The sequence below is a fragment of the Montipora capricornis genome, chromosome 14, assembly GCF_036669925.1.
Source record: "Montipora capricornis isolate CH-2021 chromosome 14, ASM3666992v2, whole genome shotgun sequence".
NCBI lineage: Eukaryota > Metazoa > Cnidaria > Anthozoa > Scleractinia > Acroporidae > Montipora > Montipora capricornis.
In genome coordinates this window covers 20,031,366-20,052,347 of record NC_090896.1, presented here as the reverse complement: position 1 = coordinate 20,052,347, position 20,982 = coordinate 20,031,366, and the positions used below count along the sequence as shown (strand labels likewise).

The window sequence follows — 20,982 nt, the reverse complement described above, 5'->3', positions numbered from 1 at the left end:
ACTTGATTATTTCTTCCCCGAGGGAAGTGGTCTACGCTCGGAGGTAGTGCTATACCGAGGCAACCCGTGGCCAGCTTGCCGAGGCAAGCCTCTTTTCCACGGCCCAGGACCAAAAATCAGTTTAATAAATTAGCTGCTCGATGAGAAGCGTATCAGATATTAAGATGATAAGAACAGATACTACACTTGATATTAGCAAAAAGTCCGAGAAGAGATGCCCTTAAATGCTCACGGCGGACAATGTGCTCCCAGTCTCATGGCCACGAGATATGGTGGTCCGATTACAATCCATGCCATATGGAAGGAATGCCCAACAGCCAACCTGAAAGCGAGGCGCACACAACGATCGCTCTTGTACAGTGGGCAGCAGCACCAGCATTGCATGGCACTTGCGTTGACGGCAAGAGGACAAATGCACATTGTGCTTGCTCTGACCTCGTTTTCATTTGTCCCTTATAACCAAGTTAATTTTCACGGCAAATTACTTGTCTACGACCATACCACAGGGAAAACACCGGTTCTCGTCCGATCACCGATAGTTAAGCCCTGTCGGGCGGGGTTAGTACTTGGATGGGAGACCGCCTGGGAATACCCCGTGTTGTAGGCTTCCCTTTTTCCTTCGTACACTTGATTATCTCAAAAAATCTCAGTTTCTTTCAATGAAAGAACATTCCAAATCAGGTTTGTGAACACAACATGCCAACGATATTTCAAAGATGAGACAGACGACAAAAACAAAATAGTTCACACGAGAAAGTGGAACTTGTATTCCCAAGGGAGCGCGTGCGCGCGAGAATCTTATCAATCCAACGTTTATGACATGAAACGTATCTTTTCGTGTGAGCAAAGAAAAGGATACGACAAGTAAAAAATTCATGCACTGTTATGCATTAGATGGAATTTAACCTAGCCCGGATGATATGTATACAACGAAGGCTACAACACTACAACATTGATCTTGCGAAAACGTGACTTCCGTGACGTAGAGCACTTCAAAGTCTTACTGTTCCCTGCTCAACACGGACAGTACGTCTTCAAAGGGCCGATAAGACACTATCCTGACCATGAAAGATTTTACTTTTTATGATAACAATCCAATTAACTGAATAACATAGAGAAACCACAAAGTGTTGGCCACAGAAATGTAACGCCAACTGATCTGGCGGGTCCTCAGTTACTCAATGCAAAACGGGCTCTCCAGAACGCAACATAACACAACGCAAAATAAATCTATCGCGATGGAGCAGTACAAACACACATCCACTTACGTTTTCGAAACGATGCACGAGGATAAGTGCTCGACACGCTGGCATTTTCTTGTCTAACTCGTCTTTAGCTGGAAACAGATGCGGATGAAATACACACGTAGTCTCCAACTATGTACGGCCAAGAATGAAAGAAATGCCATCACAGTTTTCAGTGCACCAAGTACGGAACATTCACCTACAATTTCAGCAGTGGACTTCACAAATACAACTCACCTTCCTTAGTCCTTACACCGCCACCTTCGCATCTCCTTCCCTGCCCTGCCTGAAACGTTACCAACAAACCTTCCCATTAGCCAACTTTGCCACCGGGGTTTGGTGCGGGGACTAGCGCGAACGCAGGTCCCCACTACCAGAAATTATACGCTCGAGTTACCCACATTTGGGGTAATCGCAGGGGTCAACCCAATCGAAGTGCAATGAAAGAGCCTCACCTTGAGAGGACTGCCTCCCTGATCACAGTGCCTCCCGCGTCAGGTAAGTATGCCTTTTCAGCCTCTCCGGGACCGCAAAACGCAACTTGGCTGCGCATACCATGTGGTAATGGGGTCACGTGCTCCTCGTCCGTCGTGTCGTGTGTTTGGTCTGCGCCTGTCCACTGGATACCCTCGCTGCTACAAATGCTACCTAGAAAAGCGAAGAGAAATGTGAAGGTTTGGTTCGCTTTGTGTGGTCACTTTGTTGTGTTTCTGCTTTCCACTTGATTATTTCTTCTTCCCAGAGGGAAGTGGGCCACGCTCGGGAGGTTAGTGCTATACCGAGGCCACCTTGGCCTGGGGACCGACGGCAAGCCTCTTTTCTCCACGGCCACAGTTCCAAAAATCAGTTTAATATTATTGAAACTGCTCGATGAGCAGCGTACTCAGAGTATTAAGTCATTTGTTTGCTCAATGTGGCTAAGAAACATCGCGCAACAACGTCACATTAGAGAAGATTGAACGACCCGGAACAGAACAAGATTGATCAGGAGAAACTATGTGATGCATAACCGAAGAAAGACGAGTTGTGATGGCTTTAGAGATAATCTTATAATCCACATTGAGCAAAGAAATGGGCCTCCAGTTTTTCAAATTCTTAATATCCCCACGCTTCTTATAAATAAGGCGAGTAACGCTTCCCTTCATAGAATCCGAAAGTTCAGAGTCGTGAAAAACATTGGTTTGCGACTGATAGTAAAAGGGGGCCAGAATGTCCCAAAAACGCAAGTAAAATTCGACAGACAAACCATCAGAACCAGGTGACCTTCCTAGGCTAAGGCTCCTTAATGAAATAGTCAATTCATCTAAAGTTAAAAAGTCCCTCGCATGAGTCGCGCAGAGGAGGAGAAAGCGAAGAAAGAATAGAATCAAAACAGGATTGTTTACACACAGGATCAATAACCTCTTGCGAGAAAAGATTTGAATAAAAGCGCACGTGCGCACGTTCAACCTCCTCCCGAGTGAAAACTTCAATGTCATTATCATTCAAAATAGAAGAGAAACGTTATTACGGTCTAAGCGCTCACGTTCTAACTTGAAGAAGAAGCGTGAAGGTTTCTCGCCCTCCTCAAGCCACTGGACGCGAGAACGGATTTTAGAGCCTTCCAAAACACGCAAGGTAAGAGCATTCAGTTCAGATTCAAGCCGAGAAATTTCAGGGGCGACCGAAAGGTCGCCACAGACGAGACGGCGCTTGAGACCAATTATTGCATTAGTTATAAGTACGCGCTCATGCGAGAGACTTCTACGTTTATTCTTAGCAAAGGAAATAATTTCCGAGCGAATAGAGTCCTTAAAAAAGTCCCACCAACATTTGACTGACGGAAAATAGTCAACGCAATCGGAGAGCTCGCGAATCTTAGCATCAAAGGAAAGACAAAATTCGCTATCATTCAAAAAGGGAGGAATTAAATTTCCATAAGCCCGGACCACGCATATAATTAGACTCCAATTTTAAAGAAAGATTAACAAAATCATGATCAGAAAAGGCGCAAGGAGAAATGTCACAGGACTGAACTAAGGGGAATAAATTTAGCGGGAAAACAAAAAATTTGTCAAGGCGCGAGCCGATGGAGAAATTAGAATTAAACCAAGAGCACGCTCGGACACGGGATGCAATTTGCGCCAAGCATCTTCAAGGTAAAGTGAACGACGAAAGTCAGAGAGATATTTTGCAATGGAGACATTGCCACCGAATTTATCTAAATCAGATTCATAACAATTGAAATCACCGGCAATAATGGTAAAATCAGCAGGAAGGCAGAAAGCATGCAGATTCTCAAAAAACACTTTTCGGTCAGTCAAAAAGGGTGGGCGCATAAATATTAATAATATTAAACTTACGATTATTATACTCAACGAGTAAACTAAGGACACGTCCATCATGATCTCTACGCCAAGATAAAACTTGGCCATCAAAACGATCGGAAATCAAAATAATAACACCAGCCTGTTTACCAACAGCAGGGGACCAAAAAGATGGCCCACTCCAGTCAGCAACCAGGGAATTAAAGGCAACAGGATCAGATATTAAAGTCTCCTGAATGCAGATAATACCGAAACCGAAACGAACATAATCAAGCAAAGCTTTCCGAGTAGCCTGATTAGAACCACGTGAATTAATTGAAATTAAATAAACATAGAGGTCATGATGGACGGCTTTTTTTCGTAGGCACACGCGAAGGATTCGTTGACTTACGAACAGGCACAATGGTTGGAGTGACATTAGCAGGTGTCCGGCTGGATCCTCTCTTGACAGCTCGTCCCAACGTACGAGTTGGGAAAAGGTCAGGCGCAGGGGTATAATCATCTGAGTCAGAATCATCAGAAACGACGAGAGGATGATCACCAGGGTCAGAAAGCAGCGGGCGAGAGGTCTGTAAGGGCGAATCAGCATCAGGATCAAGGTCAGGATCAGCATCATCAGAAGCAACGTCAACGTCAAGATCAGGAACAGCATCAGGAACAGGGTCAGCGACAGGGGCAGGAAACATTATCAGGATCGGAGTTGTCATCAGGGTAATCAGGAAGGGAGTCAGGCGGAGGATCGGCAACATCCATAGCATAGGCTACTTCGGCATCGGAGGCAGCTTACTACCAAGGCTGGATTAGAGGGCGCATAGGAAGCCAAAATACTCTGGGACTGAGAAAGGTCAGAAGAAAGAGGAGGGGAAGATTGTATCTGCGAAGGGGCCGAGTGCTCAGAAGAAGGCTGCAAAGAGGAAGACTGCGACGAGGAAGACTGCGACGAGGATTGGGAAGAGCAGGATGAAGATAGTTGGCTAGGAGGCTGCGAAGGGTCGATTAGAGGGCTGAACAGCAGGTTGAAGATCAGGAGACGGCTGGGGAGGAGGGTCGTCTGGCTTGTCAGCATCTCGGTAAGATCGAGGACGGCGATGCCACGAGTGTTGACAATCGATAGCCCTATGGCCTTGGTCACGACACACACAGCAGAAATCCTTCTCAGGGCATTCCTTAAACATATGACCAATACGCTCGCAATTGTAGCAGAAGGTATTAGGGCAATCCTTAGCCATGTGATCGGGAAGGTTGCACTTTCGACAAGTAGGCGTCTGATTGTCGTGACGGACACGGACCAGAACCCGGCCAAAACGAAGAAAGGAAGGGATAGATTTGGACAGGACCATACCAAAGACCCGAGTTCCATTGTCCAACGTAGGGTAGTTCTGGTGTTTACTACGTCGAGTAAACTTCACAGTACCATAGGGAGCAAGACGCATATGAAGCGCAGAATCAGGAAGTTCATAAGGAGCACCAAAAACAGCAACATAGACGATACGGGGGTTACCAGAAGATGTAGGGGCACCAGAGCGGAGGAAACGAGGCACCAACGATGAAGCCCGAAGAAAGGTGTTACGATAATCTTCTTTGGTAAAGGTGACACACACTTGCTGCGGGGAAACCCACTGGACGCAGCGAACAGCAGAGAAGGAATCTGGCAGGTCTCTAGGTCGGCAAAAAGATCCTTTAAAGCAAAGTCGCCATCAGGTTTCGGAAAAAAAAGGCAGAACACGGTCTCTCTGGCAAGCGGTTATAAACAGAAAAATTCTCTCTCAAAGGTAGACGGAACAAAGCGGCTGCGAACAGGAGCATTATTGACGAGCGGAACAGGGTCACCAGACCCGGCAGTGACACCGGCATATGAAATAGCAGTATTCGATGAGGGTAGCAGCAGCATATCAGAAGAAGGATTCACAGCAACATTCTCAGAAACACATCATCCATAGGGGCGTCGCCCCCAATTTAACACGTGTATCAGTATCAGCATCCATGGAATCGCAAGAGCAAGGATACCACAAGGAACGCAAAAACCTACTACCCAAAATGGTAGGGCTTCGCCCTGGGAGAACCCCACAAAACATCGGCCAAAAAGACTTAGCCAAAAGGCCGAGAAGCGATGCCCGTAAATGCTCACGGCGGACAAGGTGCTCCCAGTCTCATGGCCACGAGATATGGTGGTCCGATTACAATCCGTGCCAAGGAAGGAATGCCCAAAGCCAACCTGAAAGCGAGGCGCGCACACAACGATCGCTCTTGTACAGTGGGCAGCAGCACCAGCATTGCATGGCACTTGCGTTGACGGCAAGAGGACAAATGCACATTGTGCTTGCTCTGACCTCGTTTTCATTTTCCCTTATAACAAAGTTAATTTTCACGGCAAATTACTTGTCTACGACCATACCACAGGGAAAAACACCGGTTCTCGTCCGATCACCGAAGTTAAGCCCTGTCGGGCGGGGTTAGTACTTGGATGGGAGACCGCCTGGGAATACCCCGTGTTGTAGGCTTCCCTTTTTCCTTCTGTACACTTGATTATCTCAAAAAAAATCTCAGTTTCTTTCAATGAAAGAACATTCCAAACCAGGTTTTTTGAACACAACATGCCAACGATATGTCAAAGATGAGACATACGACAAAAACAAAATAGTTCACACGAGAAAGTGGAACTTGTATTCCCAAGGGAGCGCGTGCGCGCGAGATCTTATCAATCCAACGTTTATGACATGAAACGTATCTTTTCGTGTGAGCAAAGAACAGGATACGACAAGTAAAAAATGCATGCACTGTTATGCATTAGATGGAAGTTAACCTAGCCCGGATGATATGTATACAACGAAGGCTACAACACTACAACAACATTGATCTTGCGCGAAAACGTGACTTACGTGACGTAGCGCACTTCAAAGTCTTACTGTTCCCTGCTCAACACGGACAGTACGTATTCAAAGGGCCGATAAGACACTATCCTGACCATGAAAGATTTACTTTTTATGATAACAATCCAATTAACTGATAACATAGAGAAACCACAAAGTGTTGGCCACAGAAATGTAACGCCAACTGATCTGGCGGGTCCTCAGTTACTCAATGCAAAACGGGCTCTCCAGAACGCAACATAACACAACGCAAAAAGAAATCTATCGCGATGGAGCAGTACAAACACACATCCACTTACGTTTTCGAAAACGATGCACGAGGATAAGAGCTCGACCCGCTGGCATTTTCTTGTCTCACTCGTCTATCGATGGAAATCGATGCGGCTGAAATAAACACGTCGTCTCCCTCTCTGTACGGCCAAGAATGAGAGAAATGAAATCACAGTTTTTCAGTGCACCAAGTACGGAACATTCACCTACAATTTCAGCAGTGGACTTCACAAATACAACTCACCTTCCTTAGTCTTACACCGCCACCGCATCTCCTTCCCTGCCCTGCCTGAAACGTTACCAACAAACCTTCCCATTAGCCAACTTTGCCACCGGGGTTTGGTGCGGGACTAGCGCGAACGCAGGTCCCCACTACCAGAAATTATACGCTCGAGTTACCCACATTTGGGGTAATCGCAAGGGTCAACCCAATCGAAGTGCAATGAAAGAGAGCCTCACCTTGAGAGGACTGCCTCCCTGATCACAGTGCCTCCCGCGTCAGGTAAGTTGCCTTTTGTTTTCTCCGGCCGTAGCATGGGCGAGAGTCTGCAATACCATGCGCCATAAAGGTCAGTGCTCGGACAAAGTGAAATGTCCGTGCCACCCAAACGGGGGAGCACCTAGCTCGCCAAACTCGCTGGGGAATCGAACCCCCACCCCTCTTCAAAAATTCTTAACAGACATAGAGGGAAGGAACACGAGGAGGTAGACTAACCGAAAAACCCGGGCCGGGACGAGGCATGATCGACTTCATCACTGGACACAGAATCACTTGTGAGACTATGGCTAGACTTTTGACGAGGTTTAAGGACAGTAGACTGATCAGATCCTGGTTTCATTCTTGCCAAGGTGAGAAGCGATGCCCGTTAATGCCTTTTAACATCGGACAGGGCTCGAAAGTAGAGACGAGATATGAATGGGCTGGAGACAAGGAGGAATGCCATCAGGGAACTGAAAAGCGGGACGGACATGACAATCATCGCTCTTGTACAGTCGGCATCAGCAGACACTTCAACATTGGTACTTGCACTGACGAGACAGACGAGGCACAGGGTGCTAACAGAAAAAGACGATTTTCCCTTTAACAGAGGAATCTGACGAGATGGATGGCACCAAGGACAGGGAACGAAACCGGAGAACTGATCACCGAACAAGCCCTGACAGGCGGGGTTAGTACTGACGGGAGCAGGAGACGAGACTGGGGTTGTAGGCTCCTGAGACGGTGGAAACTTGAGGAACTCAAAAAAATCAATTTTTCAATGAGTGAACGGCGGAGCAGGAACACAACAGTAGGATATGAAAAGGAGACGGACGAAGGAACTGGAACGAGAAAGGGACGAGGCGGGCCCAGGGAGCTGCTTACGAATCCCGGGCCCGTTTATGACCTGAAACGTATGTTTACAGTGAGCAGGAACAGGATACGACCCGAAAAAGGGCATGCCCGAGGCATTAGATGACCACCTTCCTGACCCGGAGGACAGATGACAGGTTGGCCTGCATACCACACACGAACGGGCGAAAATCAGAAACTACTCAGACGTAGACGGGATGGACTGGACAGACTGTTCCCTGCTCAAAGACGGACAGTAAGAACAAAGACGATAGACCTATCCTGACCATGACGGGAAATACACGAAAACAATCCAATTAACGATAACATAGAGTGGACCACAACGCCAAAGGACAGAAATCTTGTAAACATCTGACATCAGGGACTCAATGCAAAACGGTAAGAACGCACATAAACAGAAAAAGGAATGACAGCGCGATGGAACAGTACAAACACGGATACACCGCCGAAAACGAGAAACGAGGAAAGAGCTCGACCCCGCTGGCATTTCTTGTTCCTGTATTCGGCAAATTGAGCGTGAACAAACGCACACGTCTCCCTCCTCAGAAAAGAATGAAGAAATGAAACAGTTTTTCAGTGACCAAGAGGGCTTCAACCTACAACTTCAGCAGGGAGCATCTGGGGGGAACTCACCTGGTAGATTACGGTACACATTCCTGGCGGGAAGTGCCTGAAAACACCAACACTCATCGGCAACTCCAAACTACCCCTGACAGGAACGGTGCAGGGGACAGCTGGAACGCAGGTCCCCAAGCCCAGAAAGATACGCTTTAAACCCACGGCAGAGGTCAACCCTTACCGACGTTAATGAAACCATGAAAAGCGTCAGGTAAGTATGCCTTTTCAGCCTCTCGGGACCGCAAAACGCAACTTGTCTGCGCATACATGTGGTAATGGAGGTCACGTGCTCCTCGTCCTGTCGTGTCGTGCTGTCCACTCGCTGCTATGCTACCTAGAAAAGAGAAGAGAATGTGAAGGTTGGTTGCTTGGTCACTTTTTCTGCTTTCACTTGATTATTTCTTCCCCAGAGGGAAGTGGGCCACGCTCGGAGGTAGTGCTATACCGAGGCAACCCGTGGCCGGGGGACGAGGCAAGCCTCTTTTCCACGGCCCAGTTCCAAAAATCAGTTTAATATATGAGCTGCTCGATGAGCAGCGTATCAGATATTAAGCTGATAAGAACAGATACTACACTTGATCTTAGCCAAAAGGCCGAGAAGCGATGCCCGTAAATGCTCACGGCGGACAAGGTGCTCCCAGTCTCATGGCCACGAGATATGGTGGTCCGATTACAATCCGTGCCAAGGAAGGAATGCCCAAAGCCAACCTGAAAGCGAGGCGCACACAACGATCGCTCTTGTACAGTGGGCAGCAGCACCAGCATTGCATGGCACTTGCGTTGACGGCAAGAGGACAAATGCACATTGTGCTTGCTCTGACCTCGTTTTCATTTTCCTTATAAACAAAGTTAATTTTCACGGCAAATTACTTGTCTACGACCATACCCACAGGGAAAACACCGGTTCTCGTCCGATCACCGAAGTTAAGCCTGTCGGGCGGGGTTAGTACTTGGATGGGAGACCGCCTGGGAATACCCCGTGTTGTAGGCTTCCCTTTTCCTTCTGTACACTTGATTATCTCAAAAAATCTCAGTTTCTTTCAATGAAAGAACATTCCAAACCAGGTTTTTTGAACACAACATGCCAACGATATGTCAAAGATGAGACATACGACAAAAACAAAATAGTTCACACGAGAAAGTGGAACTTGTATTCCCAAGGGAGCGCGTGCGCGCGAGATCTTATCAATCAAACGTTTATGACATGAAACGTATCTTTTCGTGTGAGCAAAGAACAGGATACGACAAGTAAAAAATGCATGCACTGTTATGCATTAGATGGAAGTTAACCTAGCCCGGATGATATGTATACAACGAAGGCTACAACACTACAACATTGATCTTGCGAAAACGTGACTTACGTGACGTAGCGCACTTCAAAGTCTTACTGTTCCCTGCTCAACACGGACAGTACGTATTCAAAGGGCCGATAAGACACTATCCTGACCATGAAAGATTTACTTTTTATGATAACAATCCAATTAACTGATAACATAGAGAAACCACAAAGTGTTGGCCACAGAAATGTAACGCCAACTGATCTGGCGGGTCCTCAGTTACTCAATGCAAAACGGGCTCTCCAGAACGCAACATAACACAACGCAAAAGAAATCTATCGCGATGGAGCAGTACAAACACACATCCACTTACGTTTTTTCGAAACGATGCACGAGGATAAGAGCTCGACCCGCTGGCATTTTCTTGTCTCACTCGTCTATCGATGGGAAATCGATGCGGCTGAAATAAACACGTCCTCTCCCTCTCTGTACGGCCAAGAATGAGAGAAATGAAATCACAGTTTTTCAGTGCACCAAGTACGGAACATTCACCTACAATTTCAGCAGTGGACTTCACAAATACAACTCACCTTCCTTAGTCCTTACACCGCCACCGCATCTCCTTCCCTGCCCTGCCTGAAACGTTACCAACAAACCTTCCCATTAGCCAACTTTGCCACCGGGGTTTGGTGCGGGGACTAGCGCGAACGCAGGTCCCCACTACCAGAAATTATACGCTCGAGTTACCCACATTTGGGGTAATCGCAAGGGTCAACCCAATCGAAGTGCAATGAAAGAGCCTCACCTTGAGAGGACTGCCTCCCTGATCACAGTGCCTCCCGCGTCAGGTAAGTATGCCTTTTCAGCCTCTCCGGGACCGCAAAACGCAACTTGTCTGCGCATACCATGTGGTAATGGAGGTCACGTGCTCCTCGTCCTGTCGTGTCGTGCTGTCCACTCGCTGCTATGCTACCTAGAAAGAGAGAAGAGAATGTGAAGGTTGGTTGCTTGGTCACTTTTTCTGCTTTCACTTGATGATTTTTTGCCCGTACATTGCCTCACGGGCGGACAAGGTGCTCCCAGCAATCATGGCCATCGAGATTTACTGTGGTCCTCTACAATCCGTGCCAAGTAAGGACTGCCCCAAAGCCAACATGAAAGCGAATGCTTCACACAACGATCGCTCTTGTACAGTGGTCATCAGCACCATCATTCCATGGGCACTATTCGTTGACGGGCAAGATGACAAATGCACATTGTGCTTGCTCTGACCGGGGTCGGGTGGGGTGGGGTGCATGTTTCCCTTAGAACAAAGTTAATTTTCACGGCAAATTAACTTGTCCTACGACAATACCACAGGGAAAACAACTTCGGTGTTCATCCCCCCGTTTCCGATCACCGAAGTTAAGGACCCCCTTGTCGGTCGGGGTTAGTATCTCTTCTTCTTGTATGGGAGACCGCCTTTGGACTCCTCCCTCCGTGTTGCGTAGGCTTCCCTTTTTCCGGTTACCCTCTGGGTACACTATGACTTATCTCAAAAAATCTCAGTTTCCTTTCATATGACCAAAGATACATTCCAAACAGCAGGTTTTTTTGAACACAACAGCCCAACGATAATGTCCCAAAAGAATTGAGACCATACGACCAAAACAAAATAGTTAAACACGACGAAAGGTGGAACTTGTATTCCGCAAGGGAGCGTCTAGTGCGCAGCGAGATCTTATCAATCCAACGTTTATGACATGAAACGGTATCTTTTCGTGTGAGCAAAGAACAGTGATACTACAAAGTAAAAAATGGCATGCATCTCGTGATGCATTAGATGGAAGTTAACCTAGCGTCTGTCCCGGATGATATGGTAGTGAACCAACGAAGGCTACAATCACCACTACAACCCATTGGATCTTAGCGAAAACGTGACTTCCGTGTACGGTAGGGCGCACATTCAAAGTCTTCTCTTGACTGTTCCCCTTGGTCTCCCCGTGCTCAATCATCGGACAGTACTGTATTCAAAGGGCCGATAAGACACTAATCCGTGATCCATGAAAGATTTACTTTTTATGATAACAACCCAATTAACTGATAACAATAGTAGAATAACCACAAAGTGTTGGCCACAGAAATGTAACTCCGCCAACTGATCTGGCGGGTCCTCATTTACTCAATGCACCCAAAACGGTCCTTTTCATTTCTCGGCCGGTCCGGTTCAGAACGCGAACATAACACACACGGCAAAATCGAAATCTAATACGGCGCTGAAATGGAGCAGTACAAACACACATCCACTTACGTTTTTCGAAACGATGCACGAGGATAAGAGCTCGACCCGCTGGCATTTTCTTGTCTCACTCGTTCTATCGATGGAAATTCATGCGGCTGAAATAAACACGTCGTCTCCCTCTCTGTACGGCCAAGAATGAGAGAAATGAAATCACAGTTTTTCAGTGCACACCAAGTACGGAACATTCACCTACAATTTCAGCAGTGGACTTCACAAATACAACTCACCTTCCTTAGTCCTTACACCGCCACCGCATCTCCTTCCCTGCCCTGCCTGAAACGTTACCAACACCTTCCCATAGCCAACTTTGCCACCGGGGTTTGGTGCGGGGACTAGCGCGAAACGCAGGTCCCCACTACCAGAAATTATACGCTCGAGTTACCCACATTTGGGGTAATCGCAAGGGTCAACCCCATCGAAGTGCAATGAGAGAGCCTCACCTTGAGAGGACTGCCTCCCTGATCACAGTGCCTCCCGCGTCAGGTAAGTATGCCTTTTCAGCCTCTCCGGGAACCGCAAAACGCAACTTGTCTGCGCATACCATGTGGTAATGGAGGTCACGTGCTCCTCGTCCTGTCGTGTCGTGCTGTCCACTCGCTGCTATGCTACGCCTAGAAAAGAGAAGAGAATGTGAAGGTTGGTTGCTTGGTCACTTTTCCTGCTTTCGACGTGATTATTTCTTCCCCAGAGGGAAGTGGGCCACGCTCGGCGGTAGATGCCTATACCGAGGCAACCCGTGGCCGGGACGAGGCAAGCCTCTTTTCCACGGCCCAGTTCCAAAAATCAGTTTAATATATGAGCTGCTCGATGAGCAGCGGTATCAGATATTAAGCTGATAAGAACAGATACTACACTTGATCTTAGCCAAAAGGCCGAGAAGCGATGCCCGTAAATGCTCACGGCGGACAAGGTGCTCCAGTCTCATGGCCACGAGATATGGTGGTCCGATTACAATCCGTGCCAAGGAAGGAATGCCCAAAGCCAACCTGAAAGCGAGGCGCACACAACGATCGCTCTTGTACAGTGGGCAGCAGCACCAGCATTGCATGGCACTTGCGTTGACGGCAAGAGGACAAATGCACATTGTGCTTGCTCTGACCTCGTTTTCATTTTCCCTTATAACAAAGTTAATTTTCACGGCAAATTACTTGTCTACGACCATACCACAGGGAAAACACCGGTTCTCGTCCGATCACCGAAGTTAAGCCCTGTCGGGCGGGGTTAGTACTTGGATGGGAGACCGCCTGGGGACTACCCCGTGTTGTAGGCTTCCCTTTTTCCTTCTGTACACTTGATTATCTCAAAAAATCTCAGTTTCTTTCAATGAAAGAACATTCCAAACCAGGTTTTTTTGAACACAACATGCCAACGATATGTCAAAGATGAGACATACGACAAAAACACAAAATAGTTCACACGAGAAAGTGGAACTTGTATTCCCAAGGGAGCGCGTGCGCGCGAGATCTTATCAATCCAACGTTTATGACATGAAACGTATCCTTTTCGTGTGAGCAAAGAACAGGATACGACAAAGTAAAAAATGCATGCACTGTTATGCATTAGATGGAGTTTAACCTAGCCCGGATGATATGTATACAACGAAGGCTACAACACTACAACATTGATCTTGCGAAAACGTGACTTACGTGACGTAGCGCACTTCAAAGTCTTACTGTTCCCTGCTCAACACGGACAGTACGTATTCAAAGGGCCGATAAGACACTATCCTGACCATAAAATATCCCCTTTTACTTTTTATGATAACAATCCAATTAACTGATAACATAGAGAGAAACCACACAAAGTGTTGGCCACAGAAATGTAACGCCAACTGATCTGGCGGGTCCTCAGTTACTCAATGCAAAAACGGCTCTCCAGAACGCAACATAACACAACGCAAAAGAAAATCTATCGCGATGGAGCAGTACAAACACACATCCACTTACGTTTTCGAAACGATGCACGAGGATAAGAGCTCGACCCGCTGGCATTTCTTTCTTGTCTCACTCGTCTATCGATGGAAATCGATGCGGCTGAAATAAACACGTCGTCTCCCTCTCTGTACGCCAAGAATGAGAGAAATGAAATCACAGTGTTTTCAGTGCACCAAGTACGGAACATTCACCTACAATTTCAGCAGTGGACTTCACAAATACAACTCACCTTCCTTAGTCTTACACCGCCACCGCATCTCCTTCCCTGCCCTGCCTGAAAACGTTACCAACAAACCTTCCCATTAGCCAACTTTGCCACCGGGTTTGGTGCGGGGACTAGCGCGAACGCAGGTCCCCACTACCAGAAATTATACGCTCGAGTTACCCACATTTGGGGTAATCGCAAGGGTCAACCCAATCGAAGTGCAATGAAAGAGCCTCACCTTGAGAGGACTGCCTCCCTGATCACAGTGCCTCCCGCGTCAGGTAAGTATGCCTTTCAGCCTCTCCGGGAACCGCAAAACGCAACTTGTCTGCGCGCATACCATGTGGTAATGGAGGTCACGTGCTCCTCGTCCTGTCGTGTCGTGCTGTCCACACTCGCTGCTATGCTACCTAGAAAAGAGAAGAGAATGTGAAGGTTGGTTGCTTGGTCACTTTTTCTGCTTTCACTTTGATTTTCTTCCCCCAGAGGGAAGTGGGGCCACGCTCGGAGGTAGTGCTATACCGAGGCAAACCCGTGGCCGGGACGAGGCAAGCCTCTTTTTTCCACGGCCCAGTTCCAAAAAATCAGTTTAATATATGAGCTGCTCGATGAGCAGCGTATCAGATATTAAGCTGATAAGAACAGATACTACACTTGATCTTAGCCAAAAGGCCGAGAAGCGATGCCCGTAAATGCTCACGGCGGGACAAGGTGCTCCCAGTCTCATGGCCACGAGATATGGTGGTCCGATTACAATCCGTGCCAAGGAAAGATGCCCAAAGCCAACCTGAAAGCGAGGCGCACACAACGATCGCTCTTGTACAGTGGCAGCAGCACCAGCATTGCATGGCACTTTGCGTTGACGGCAAGAGGACAAATGCACATTGTGCTTGCTCTGACCTCGTTTTTCATTTTCCCTTATAACAAAGTTAATTTTCACGGCAAATTACTTGTCTACGACCATACCACAGGGAAAACACCGGGTTTCCGTCCGATCACCCGAAGTTAAGCCCTGTCGGGCGGGGTTAGTACTTGGATGGGAGACCGCCTGGGAATACCCCTCCTTGTTGTAGGCTTCCCTTTTTTCCTTCTGTACACTTGATTATCTCAAAAAAATCTCAGTTTCCTTTCAATGAAAGAACATTCCAAACCAGGTTTTTTGAACACAACATGCCAACGATATGTCAAAGATGAGACATACGACAAAAACAAAATAGTTTCACAACGAGAAAGTGGAACTTGTATTCCCAAGGGAGCGCGTGCGCGCGAGATCTTATCAATCCAACGTTTATGACATGAAACGTATCTTTTCGTGTGAGCAAAGAACAGGATACGACAAGTAAAAAAATGCATGCACTGTTATGCATTAGATGGAAGTTAACCTAGCCCGGATGATATGTATACAACGAAGGCTACAACACTACAACATTGATCTTGCGAAAACGTGACTTACGTGACGTAGCGCACTTCAAAGTCTTACTGTTCCCTGCTCAACACGGACAGTACGTATTCAAAGGGCCGATAAGACACTATCCTGACCATGAAAGATTTACTTTTTATGATAACAATCCAATTAACTGATAACATAGAGAAACCACAAAGTGTTGGCCACAGAAATGTAACGTACGCCAACTGATCTGGCGGGTCCTCAGTTACTCAATGCAAAACGGGCTCTCCAGAACGCAACATAACACAACGCAAAAGAAATCTATCGCGATGGAGCAGTACAAACACACATCCACTTACGTTTTCGAAACGATGCACGAGGATAAGAGCTCGACCCGCTGGCAATTTTCTTGTCTCACTCGTCTATCGATGGAAATCGATGCGGCTGAAATAAAACACGTCGTCTCCCTCTCTGTACGGCCAAGAATGAGAGAAATGAAATCACAGTTTTTTCAGTGCACCAAGTACGGAACATTCACACTACAATTTCAGCAGTGGACTTCACAAATACAACTCACCTTCCTTAGTCCTTACACCGCCACCGCATCTCCTTCCCTGCCCTGCCTGAAACGTTACCAACAAACCTTCCCATTAGCCAACTTTGCCACCGGGGTTTGGTGCGGGGACTAGCGCGAACGCAGGTCCCCACTACCAGAAATTATACGCTCGAGTTACCCACATTTGGGGTAATCGCAAGGGTCAACCCAATCGAAGTGCAATGAAAGAGCCTCACCTTGAGAGGACTGCCTCCCTGATCACAGTGCCTCCCGCGTCAGGTAAGTATGCCTTTTCAGCCTCTCCGGGACCGCAAAACGCAACTTGTCTGCGCATACCATGTGGTAATGGAGGTCACGTGCTCCTCGTCCTGTCGTGTCGTGTCTGTCCACCTTCGCTGCTATGCTACCTAGAAAAGAGAAGAGAATGTGAAGGTTGGTTGCTTGGTCACTTTTTTTCTGCTTTCACTTGATTATTTCTTCCCCAGAGGGAAGTGGGCCACGCTCGGAGGTAGTGCTATACCGAGGCAAAAACCCGTGGCCGGGACGAGGCAAGCCTCTTTTCCACGGCCCAGTTCCAAAAATCAGTTTAATATATGAGCTGCTCGATGAGCAGCGTATCAGATATTAAGCTGATAAGAACAGATACTACACTTGATCTTAGCCAAAAGGCCGAGAAGCGATGCCCGTAAATGCTCACGGCGGACAAGTGCTCCCAGTCTCATGGCCACGAGATATGGTGGTCCGATTACAATCCGTGCCAAGGAAGGAATGCCCAAAGCCAACCTGAAAAGCGAGGCGCACACAACGATCGCTCTTGGTACAGTGGGCAGCAGCACCAGCATTGCATGGCACTTGCGTTGACGGCAGAGGACAAATGCACATTGTGCTTGCTCTGACCTCGTTTTCATTTTCCCCTTATAACAAAGTTTATTTTCACGGCAAATTACTTGTCTACGACCATACCACAGGGACAAACACCGGTTCTCGTCCGATCACCGAAGTTAAGCCCTGTCCGGGGGCGGGTTAGTACTTGGATGGGGAGACCGCCTGGGAATACCCCGTGTTGTAGGCTTCCCTTTTTCCTTCTGTACACTTGATTATCTCAAAAAATCTCAGTTTCCTTCATGAAAGGAACATTCCAAACCAGTTTTTTGAACACAACATGCCAACGATATGTCAAAGATGAGACATACGACAAAAACAAAATAGTTCACACGAGAAAGTGGAACTTGTATTCCCAAGGGAGCGCGTGCGCGCGAGATCTTATCAATCCCAACGTTTATGACATGAAACGTATCTTTCGTGTGAGCAAAGAACAGGATACGACAAGTAAAAAATGCATGCACTGTTATGCATTAGATGGAAGTTAAAACCTAGCCCGGATGATATGTATATACAACGAAGGCTACAACACTACAACATTGATCTTGCGAAAACGTGACTTATGTGACGTAGCGCACTTCAAAGTCTTACTGTTCCTGCTCAACACGGACAGTACGTATTCAAAGGGCCGATAAGACACTATCCTGACCATGAAAGATTTACTTTTTATGATAACAATCCAATTAACTGATAACATAGAGAAACCACAAAGTGTTGGCCACAGAAATGTAACGCCAACTGATCTGGCGGGTCCTCAGTTACTCAATGCAAAAACGGGCTCTCCAGAACGCAAACATAACACAACGCAAAAGAAATCTATCGCGATGGAGCAGTACAAACACACATCCACTTACGTTTTCGAAACGATGCACGAGGATAAGAGCTCGACCCGCTGGCATTTTTCTTGTCTCACTCGTCTATCGATGGAAATCGATGCGGCTGAAATAAACACGGTCGTCTCCCTCTCTGTACGGCCAAGAATGAAGAGAAATGAAATCACAGTTTTTCAGTGCACCAAGTACGGAACATTCACCTACAATTTCAGCAGTGGACTTCACAAATACAACTCACCTTCCTTAGTCCTTACACCGCCACCGCATCTCCTTCCCTGCCCTGCCTGAAACGTTACCAACAAACCTTCCCATTAGCCAACTTTGCCACCGGGGTTTTGGTGCGGGGACTAGCGCGAACGCAGGTCCCCACTACCAGAAATTATACGCTCGAGTTACCCACATTTGGGGTAATCGCAAGGGTCAACCCAATCGAAGTGCAATGAAAGAGCCTCACTTGAGAGGACTGCCTCCCTGATCACAGTGCCTCCCGCGTCAGGTAAGTATGCCTTTTCAGCCTCTCCCGGGAACCGCAAAACGCAACTTGTCTGCGCATACCATGTGGTAATGGAGGTCACGTGCTCCTCGTCCTGTCGTGTCGTGCTGTCCACTCGCTGCTATGCTACCTAGAAAAGAGAAGAGAATGTGAAGGTTGGTTGCTTGTCACTTTTCTGCTTTCCACTTGATTATTTCTTCCCCAGAGGGAAGTGGGCCACGCTCGGAGGTAGTGCTATACCGAGGCAACCCGTGGCCGGGACGAGGCAAGCCTCTTTTCCACGGCCCAGTTCCAAAAATCAGTTTAATATATGAGAGCTGCTCGATGAGCAGCGTATCAGATATTAAGCTGATAAGAACAGATACTACACTTGATCTTAGCCAAAAGGCCGAGAGATGCCCGTAAAAATGCTCACGGCGGACAAGGTGCTCCCAGTCTCATGGCCACGAGATATGGTGGTCCGATTACAATCCGTGCCAAGGAAGGAATGCCCAAAGCCAACCTGAAAGCGAGGCGCACACAACGATCGCTCTTGTACAGTGGGCAGCAGCACCAGCATTGCCTGGCACTTTGCGTTGACGGCAAGAGGACAAATGCACATTGTGCTGCTCTGACCTCGTTTTCATTTTCCCTTATAACAAAGTTAATTTTCACGGCAAATTACTTGTCTACGACCCATACCACAGGGAAAACACCGGTTTCTCGTCCGATCACCGAAGTTAAGCCCTGTCGGGCGGGGTTAGTACTTGGATGGAGACCGCCTGGGAATACCCCGTGTTGTAGGCTTCCCTTTTTCTTCTGTACACTTGATTATCTCAAAAAATCTCAGTTTCTTCATGAAAGAACATTCCAAACCAGGTTTTTTGAACACAACATGGCCAAACGATATGTCAAAGATGAGACATACGACAAAAACAAAATAGTTTCAACGAGCGGAAAGTGGAACTTGTTACATTCCCAAGGGAGCGCGTGCTTGCGCGAGATCTTATCAATCCAATTTCGTTTATGACATGAAACGCATCTTTTCGTTGTGAGCAAAGAACAGGATACGACATAGTAAAAAATTGCATGCACTTTTTTTCGGTTTATGCATTAGATGGAAGTTAACCTGAGCCCGGATGGATATGTATACAACGAAGGCTAACAACACTACAACATTGATCTTGCGAAAAACGGAAACTTACGTGACGTAGCGCACGTTTCAAAAGGTCTACTGTTCCTCTGACTCAAACACGGACAGTAGTATTCAAAGGGCCGATAAGACATTATCCTGACCACCTGATAAGATTTACTTGTGTTCATCTGATAAACATATCCAATTAACACCTGATAACATAGAGAAACCACAAAGTGTTGGCCACAGAAATGTAACGCCAAACTGACCTCCTGGCGGGTCCCTCAGTTACTCCAATGCAAACCACGGGCCTCTCAAGAACGCAACATTAACACAAACGCAAAAGAAAGTCCTACTCGCGATGGGCACGTTACATTCACAAAACACCACATCCACTTACGTTTTCGAACACGATGCACTGAGGCATAAGAGCTCGATCCCGCTGGGCTTGTCTTGTTTTACTCAATCGATCTATCGATGGAAATACACGTTCATCCAGCGGCATGAATTTTCATTAAACACCGTCGTCTCCCCTCGTCTCTTCCCCCTGTCACGGCCAAGATCATTGAGCCCATCGAGAAACCTGCTTTTCTTTAAATCACAGTTTTTCAGTCTGCAACCAAGTACGGCAACATTACAACCCATACAATTTCAGAAGTCTTGGACTTCACAAACTTCACACACTTTTCCCTCTCCACCTTCCTTAGTACTTACACCGCCACCGCATCGATCCTTCCCTGCCATGCCTGAAACGGCTACCAACAAACCTTCCCATTAGCCAACTTTGCCACCCCTTCTTTCTTGGGGTTTGGTGCGGGGACTAGCGCGACCTGCAGTTTTTGGTCCCCCACTACCAGAAATTATACGCTTCCGACGTTACCCACATTTGGGGTAATCGCAAGGGTCAATCCCAATCGAAGGACCGCAATGAAAGAGCCTCACCTTGACCTCTTCCCGTCTCGCGATCTGCCTCCCGTGATCACACGTGCCTACCGCGTAAGGTAAGGTCTGCCTTTTCAGCCTCATCCGGGATCCGCAAAACGAAACTTGTCTCGCGCATACCATCGTCCGGTAATGGAGGTTCAAGTGCTCCTCGTCCTGTCGTGTCGTGCTGTCAACTCCGTGCTATGCTACCTAGAGAAAGAGCCGTTTTAACCGAGAATGTGAAGGTTGGTTGACTTGGTCAACTTTTTTCGTGAGTCTCACCACTGACATTATTTCTTCCCCTATAGTTAGGGTTCAAGTGGGCCACGCTTCCCGCCGAGGTATCGTGCATATAACCCCCGACGGCAACCCGTCTGGCCGGGACGACGGGCAAGCCTTCTTTTCAATAGGCCCAGTTCCAAAAATCAGTTTAATAT

General features: G+C 47.4%; 18 non-coding genes and 2 pseudogenes across 18 annotated transcripts; 7 read left to right on the top strand and 13 right to left on the bottom strand.

Moving 5' to 3' along the window:
* Window positions 1–21: 21 nt before the first annotated feature.
* On the bottom strand, window positions 22–216 carry LOC138033999 (U2 spliceosomal RNA). The gene has a single exon (XR_011128778.1). It is a non-coding gene; the product is annotated as a U2 spliceosomal RNA (small nuclear RNA).
* Window positions 217–487: 271 nt separating this feature from the next.
* Window positions 488–607, top strand: LOC138034020 (5S ribosomal RNA). Its single transcript, XR_011128795.1, has one exon. It is a non-coding gene; the product is annotated as a 5S ribosomal RNA (ribosomal RNA).
* A 979-nt stretch (window positions 608–1,586) lies between these two features.
* On the bottom strand, window positions 1,587–1,750 carry LOC138033935 (U1 spliceosomal RNA). Its single transcript, XR_011128718.1, has one exon. It is a non-coding gene; the product is annotated as a U1 spliceosomal RNA (small nuclear RNA).
* A 4,181-nt stretch (window positions 1,751–5,931) lies between these two features.
* On the top strand, window positions 5,932–6,051 carry LOC138034019 (5S ribosomal RNA). The gene has a single exon (XR_011128794.1). It is a non-coding gene; the product is annotated as a 5S ribosomal RNA (ribosomal RNA).
* A 983-nt stretch (window positions 6,052–7,034) lies between these two features.
* LOC138033942 (U1 spliceosomal RNA) lies at window positions 7,035–7,200 on the bottom strand. Its single transcript, XR_011128725.1, has one exon. It is a non-coding gene; the product is annotated as a U1 spliceosomal RNA (small nuclear RNA).
* A 1,870-nt stretch (window positions 7,201–9,070) lies between these two features.
* Window positions 9,071–9,264, bottom strand: LOC138033965 (U2 spliceosomal RNA). The gene has a single exon (XR_011128746.1). It is a non-coding gene; the product is annotated as a U2 spliceosomal RNA (small nuclear RNA).
* Window positions 9,265–9,531: 267 nt separating this feature from the next.
* LOC138034041 (5S ribosomal RNA) lies at window positions 9,532–9,650 on the top strand. Its single transcript, XR_011128816.1, has one exon. It is a non-coding gene; the product is annotated as a 5S ribosomal RNA (ribosomal RNA).
* A 978-nt stretch (window positions 9,651–10,628) lies between these two features.
* LOC138033906 (U1 spliceosomal RNA) lies at window positions 10,629–10,792 on the bottom strand. Its single transcript, XR_011128691.1, has one exon. It is a non-coding gene; the product is annotated as a U1 spliceosomal RNA (small nuclear RNA).
* Window positions 10,793–12,543: 1,751 nt separating this feature from the next.
* Window positions 12,544–12,708, bottom strand: LOC138033933 (U1 spliceosomal RNA). Its single transcript, XR_011128716.1, has one exon. It is a non-coding gene; the product is annotated as a U1 spliceosomal RNA (small nuclear RNA).
* Window positions 12,709–12,906: 198 nt separating this feature from the next.
* On the bottom strand, window positions 12,907–13,101 carry LOC138033997 (U2 spliceosomal RNA). The gene has a single exon (XR_011128776.1). It is a non-coding gene; the product is annotated as a U2 spliceosomal RNA (small nuclear RNA).
* A 266-nt stretch (window positions 13,102–13,367) lies between these two features.
* On the top strand, window positions 13,368–13,487 carry LOC138034039 (5S ribosomal RNA). The gene has a single exon (XR_011128814.1). It is a non-coding gene; the product is annotated as a 5S ribosomal RNA (ribosomal RNA).
* A 994-nt stretch (window positions 13,488–14,481) lies between these two features.
* On the bottom strand, window positions 14,482–14,645 carry LOC138033905 (U1 spliceosomal RNA). Its single transcript, XR_011128690.1, has one exon. It is a non-coding gene; the product is annotated as a U1 spliceosomal RNA (small nuclear RNA).
* Window positions 14,646–14,844: 199 nt separating this feature from the next.
* LOC138033993 (U2 spliceosomal RNA) lies at window positions 14,845–15,040 on the bottom strand. The gene has a single exon (XR_011128773.1). It is a non-coding gene; the product is annotated as a U2 spliceosomal RNA (small nuclear RNA).
* A 268-nt stretch (window positions 15,041–15,308) lies between these two features.
* LOC138034047 (5S ribosomal RNA) lies at window positions 15,309–15,432 on the top strand (annotated as a pseudogene).
* A 990-nt stretch (window positions 15,433–16,422) lies between these two features.
* LOC138033904 (U1 spliceosomal RNA) lies at window positions 16,423–16,586 on the bottom strand. The gene has a single exon (XR_011128689.1). It is a non-coding gene; the product is annotated as a U1 spliceosomal RNA (small nuclear RNA).
* A 199-nt stretch (window positions 16,587–16,785) lies between these two features.
* Window positions 16,786–16,980, bottom strand: LOC138033969 (U2 spliceosomal RNA). The gene has a single exon (XR_011128750.1). It is a non-coding gene; the product is annotated as a U2 spliceosomal RNA (small nuclear RNA).
* Window positions 16,981–17,248: 268 nt separating this feature from the next.
* LOC138034048 (5S ribosomal RNA) lies at window positions 17,249–17,371 on the top strand (annotated as a pseudogene).
* Window positions 17,372–18,355: 984 nt separating this feature from the next.
* On the bottom strand, window positions 18,356–18,518 carry LOC138033940 (U1 spliceosomal RNA). Its single transcript, XR_011128723.1, has one exon. It is a non-coding gene; the product is annotated as a U1 spliceosomal RNA (small nuclear RNA).
* A 195-nt stretch (window positions 18,519–18,713) lies between these two features.
* Window positions 18,714–18,904, bottom strand: LOC138033968 (U2 spliceosomal RNA). Its single transcript, XR_011128749.1, has one exon. It is a non-coding gene; the product is annotated as a U2 spliceosomal RNA (small nuclear RNA).
* A 269-nt stretch (window positions 18,905–19,173) lies between these two features.
* LOC138034046 (5S ribosomal RNA) lies at window positions 19,174–19,293 on the top strand. Its single transcript, XR_011128820.1, has one exon. It is a non-coding gene; the product is annotated as a 5S ribosomal RNA (ribosomal RNA).
* Window positions 19,294–20,982: the final 1,689 nt, after the last annotated feature.